This window comes from Carex rostrata, chromosome 7 (assembly GCF_964058835.1).
Source record: "Carex rostrata chromosome 7, lpCarRost1.2, whole genome shotgun sequence".
In the NCBI taxonomy this organism is placed as follows: Eukaryota; Viridiplantae; Streptophyta; class Magnoliopsida; order Poales; family Cyperaceae; genus Carex; species Carex rostrata.
The window spans coordinates 634138-639977 of NC_135924.1; the positions used below are offsets into that span (position 1 = coordinate 634138).

The 5840-nt window shown below is 29.7% G+C and overlaps 1 pseudogene across 1 annotated transcript; it reads right to left on the reverse strand.

Annotated features, from left to right (window-relative positions):
- Positions 1-1340: 1340 nt before the first annotated feature.
- On the reverse strand, positions 1341-2638 carry LOC144557545 (uncharacterized; annotated as a pseudogene). Its single transcript, XR_013512699.1, has 3 exons — positions 2385-2638; positions 1883-2173; positions 1341-1523 (listed from the first exon to the last, which is right to left on the reverse strand). The product of XR_013512699.1 is annotated as an uncharacterized LOC144557545 (transcript).
- Positions 2639-5840: the final 3202 nt, after the last annotated feature.

Sequence of the window (5840 nt, forward strand, 5' to 3'; positions counted from 1 at the left end):
TTTTATTAAATTAGCGAGTAGTTCTGTTTTAGTACAATTTATGTTACTATTTTTTTTTCTTTGTTGAAGTAACAAAATGATACTAACTATAAGGTAGTTGGAATATTTTGAATAGATTAATATAGTCAATTATGCAATGATGTCTATAATATAGTACAAATATATAATATATTTTTAATAAAAATGAACAAAAGCTATGTAGCATAGCTTTTGCTATAGCTTTTTTTGTAGATTTTCTGCTATGATACGATACACGCTATTTAGAACCTTGAGCCTTAGCACCATGTTTGGTTGTGGCCTAAATGGTGGAATAAGGAGTTTAGGCCTCGTTATTCCACCAAACGTGCCTTAAATGAGTCGGCCTAAGATGGCATAAGCTGATCTTTAGGCCGGCCTAAATTAAGGCAACTCACATGTTGGTTTAATTTTTATTCCACCTCGTGGCCTAACTTGAATAATTATAATAATATTTTATTTGTATATAATAAATATACTAGTATCGTGCCCGTGCGTTGCGACGGGACATATTATAAAATTGAAAAAAATATGAAGAGATATTTTTGTTGACATTCACACAAAATTAAGAAAAAAAAATACTTAAATAAAAATAGAAAATACAAATGAAAATAAACGGATATCCAAAAAAATAATAACAGTAAAAAAAAAAAAAAAAATCACAATTTAGATTTCATATCATTTTTTTTTTTTTTGAAAAAAAGGACAACAAATGAAGGTACTTAATAACATCTAGAGTTCGTACAAGTCTGATTGAATTCAGGATTAGTCCTTTAATTGATTTTTGCCAAGAAGTCTATAATAAGAAAAAAAGGAGGAAGTTAATCAGTAACGCATTGGAGATACCAAAGGATCTTAGTTATTGTGAAGTTTTAATTACAAACTGACATAAAGGTAAACAACTATGTAGGCAATATCAAAATCCTATTTTAATTAGAAACCGGATTGAAAAGATTTCAGTCTGGACTATTAGTTTTGTAACTCCTATTTTAACATTCTCTATGGACTTCAATCTGGTGTGTATGTTACATTGAAATGACTAAAATGCAAGAAAGAGTCATATGAAACTTTTAGCATCTTACAGATGTTTAAGATCCATATAAAATAATATATATCAATGCTTCAAAATTCAAATAGATTTTATAAAATGAAATGAATTTAAAAGATTAGAAAAAGCACCAGGCTGTAGAATTATAATAGTATAAAGCTACAATTTCTAATCCATTTATTACCCTGATGATAAACCAAATCTTAAATTACTCAAAAAAAGGGGAAAAAGAAGAAGAGCAACCATATAAAATAAGCATAATACATCCTACTCAAATTTAGCTCTTGTCAGCACCACTGTATGGTGCAACGTGATAGGCATACTGTTGAATGACAGAGAACAAAACCATTTCTACTATAACCAGAGCATTTTGAATGGCCTCTTTGATGTGCTCAACGTCTAGCCAGAAATGTTTCGATTTTATGATTCCTAAGGCTGTCAAGACCTTCAGCACCACTCCCTGCCATATTCAAATAAATTCATAAATTGACTATTCAGAGAAATCTAGTACGCAATGAACTTTGTGCAATTAGTTCTCTCCTTCCTCCAGTATAAATTGAGAAACCTTTTGCAAAAAATCAACCATTGGATTCATTTTAAATCTCTTACAATCAAGTAAGACCTAAGAATTACTTTACCAGATTGTAATGCTATAGCAGTTCAGCTCTCGTTCCCTTTACCCCCATGAAAAAAAACTAATAACAAAAGAAGAAAAAAGAAAAAGAAAATTCAGCTCAACAAACACAATCAGAAGCACATGAAGGAAGTATGCATGTACTGGCAGGGTATATTATATAATTTATGCAAAAGAAATGTCACCTGCCAAAAGCAGAAAAAGACGATGCCTTTAACGCACATGAACTTTGCAAGAGGTTTGTGTGGGGCCAGCTCCTTGGCAAAAATATGATAAAATAATACCAATGCGTACAGTGCCATAGAGACGGATATGTTTAGTATCATGGTGATGGTTCAGTCGAGCCAAGTCGGATATATCCCTACCAGCTCTAGCAGTATCATCAGAATTGAGCACACTGGACGCACTACCACAAATTGCCATGTCCAGTACTTTAATGCCCTCAAAGTGTTATGATCCACTCTCACTATGCGGGGCTGCAATTGGTGATGTGTAACGTACCAATTTATTGAGTTTCAACCAAAAAAGTATTAATAGTTGATGCTGGTACCAAATTCTTTGGGCAATGATCCTGCACCAGTTTTAGAATCAATTGGTTGCAAACAGGTTATAACCCCTACTGTTCTGTTAATTTGCATTTATCATTGCTGGAAACAAATAGGAAGACGATAAGGTTATTAAAATTACCATGAACAATGAGACCGGAAAATAGTGGTGGATTTCCCTCCCTTTGATTTCGTCAGGCACTATGTTCTTACCAAGAGAAATGTTTAAATAGCTATACATCAAGGCCATGAACTTCGCAATCACCTGCATATACCAAACAAAACATATATCTTATAAAAAAGAATATAAAAAAATCTAACACAATAATCCAGATGAAAATTAAATAAAAAGCAAATTATACATACAAATATCTGGAACCTCAAGGTATACTTTTTTTTTTTGAAGTTATCTGGATCCTCTAAGTACACTGATGATGGACTTTTCCAGAAGAGGAAATATTATCTACACAGACTGCCCTTTAGCGACCAAAACTCCTAGTTCTTTATTTTCAGCCTTTTTAATTATTTTTGTTATAAACAAATTTGTTGTTTCATCTTAAAACCAATATTACTTCTTGCAGATAACACAGCATTGTTTGGGTTAGTTACAACTAACAGCCACTCATAAACCAATATCTAACTCGCTGTTCTTGATTACAGTTCAATTTAACCTCAGAGAAGGAAAATAACTTCTAAGCCTTTAATTTCCAAAGTAGGAAAAAAACACTTACTCCAGTTTCATGAAAAACAGTCCCTACCCACAGAAGTATACTATTTACATCAAACTAATTAAGAAGCTGTTGATTTTTGCAAACAAAAAATTATATGGGCTTATTCACAGTAAAGCCCTAATTCTCTCAAAAACTGCTCACCATTACTTCATAGCATTCTTTAACTGATTCCAAGAAGGTGAAGAAAACCTTGCTTCCCTGTATATCTAATAGACCGACAAAAGAGACTATAGAATATATAGAAGCCATTAAAGCAATTATTAATATAGCCTTCTGCTCCTTTGGATTTTTCCAATAGAAGAGATGCTGAGTAATAAGTTGAACAGTGAAGTGCATCGACAACATCACACAGAAGGCTGCACCGAGAAGTGTCAGAGTTTCTGGGTCCATAGCTGTGAGATCCATTCCTGGAATCATCTGTGAAAAAGTAAATCTCATCATTTGTTTGTAAGCATATAAAGACCAATTATTTTATATTAAAAGTAGGCACTCTGATCTTAGTTTTTGCCAAATTCAATCATGATGCTCTAATTCTCTTATCTTTTCCTTTGTTTGGATATGAACCTTCAAAAGCAAGAAAAACAGAAGAGAAAGCCCAGATGGAAAACAAAAAAAAAACACCTAACAGAACTGTAAAGTACCAAACATTAATGAAATTGATATCATTGAACTTAAACCTTCAACAACTTTCTAATATAGCTAGAATTCCTGATCACTCAAATCCCCAACTAAGATATATTTTTTCCCTTTCCTCACATACCAACCCGAGTGTTCTACTGTCGAGGATACCAAAAATCACTAAGATTGATTGTTGTGTCTCTTTTTTTGCTGAAAATATAGTAACTAATTCAGCAAATATTCCCGTGATGTCATAAAGTTCTAAAAAATAGATTTAATTGATTGAATCTCTCTATCCCGAAGGATTTAAAAAATTGGCATGGATTGGTTGATTTTAGAGAAAAGATCAGTCACATATACCTTCGATTTTGAGGTACTTCGCCATAGCGATCAAAGAGGGGATAGAGGTCATCAGCGGAGGTTCCTAAAACAAGATTCTTGATTAGAGATAACAACAAGATTACCAAAAATCTAAATAAGTAAAAAAACTAAGTGAAAGCAGTTTGAAATCTTACTTCGAGCGGGTGGTAGTCGAAACGGAGAGAACTGAGAGCGTTTAGGAGAGTGGAAATCGCAGCACGCTGGAACCTCCCTTCTTCTTCTCCTAATCGCTGGAGGCGGAGAGGCGACGGTTAACAGCGAAGTAGCGTAAACCCTAGACAACCGTCTCCACCAGAGTCAGGGAGATCAATTGTCGTTCTCTCGCTCGCTGTCTCCTCTCTCTCTCGCGGGGAAGTCGAGGAAGAGATCAATCGTCGTTCCGATAAAAAAAAGAGTCGCTAAAATGCCGTCTATTTAGTTTATTAAATTTTAATTGTAAAATATCTTGTGGTCTTCTGTGTAGCGGGCATGATTTGAACTACATTTAGACTTCTACACATATAAAGAATGTATTTAATAAAAAAAAACAGATTATTTGTTTAGATGGTTCAGATTCAATCAGAATTTAGATCAATAAATCACAGCCACACAACTTTCAGTCATCAATTTCAATTTAAAGTGCATAATATAGAGGAGAGATTATTGTTAATAATTATTATTAGTATATAATTATATAATTAATATCTTATATTATTAATATATTAAATAATTACTATAATAATATTATATAATTAATATCCTTTTATTAATAATTATTATTAATAAATAATTATATAATTATTATGTTATATGGTTAATATATTAAATAATTATTATAATAATATTATAATATTTTATAGTTATTATTAATATATTAATATTATATAATTAGTATCTTATTATTAATAATAATAATTAATATATAATTAATACCCTATATTGTGAATATATTAAATAATTATTATAATAATATAATATTATATTAATATTATATAATTAATATTTTCTTATTCATAATTATTATTAATAGGTAATTATATAATTAATATGTTATACTGTTAATATATTAAATAATTATTATAATAATATTACAATATATTATAGTTGTTATTAATATATTAATGTCATATAATTAGTATCTTACTATTAATAATTATTAATAATTAATAATTAATATTCTTAATATAGTAAATTATTATTATAATAATATTATAATAAATTATAGTTGTTATTGATATATTAATATTATATAATTAGTATCTTATTATTAATTATTAATTATATAATTAATATTTTATATTGTTAATATATTAAATTATTATTTTAATAAGATTATATAATTAGTAATTATTATTAATTTATAATTATACAATTAATTTTTTATTATTTATAGTAATTAATATTTATATTGTTAATATATTAAATAAAATTTCTAATAATATATAATATATTATAATTATTATTAATATATTAATATTATATAATTAGTATCTTATTATAAATAATTAACCAATTTAGGCTTTTAAAACTTTAGTCCTCCTTCAACTCTAACCAAACAAGGAATAGTTTAAGTTATGATTTAAGTTTAGGCCTCAATCAAATATGAATAATTTTGACTGACCTAAGTTGAAATAACCAATTTAGGCCTCCTTAGCTTTAGGCCACAACCAAACATGGGGCTAAGGACTAAATAATTGAATAGCGCTGAGTGTGGAGAGAGAATTGATGCGCCACAACTTAGATAAATGGATTCGAAAGCGGAAGTTAATTTTTTGGTTTCAAACTAGGGGATATATCCAGAAATCCGGATCCGTATTTTGGCAATTATCCACTCCAAATTACACGGATTCGGATCCGTTTATAGTCCTAGGTAGGGTCCACTGAAAAAT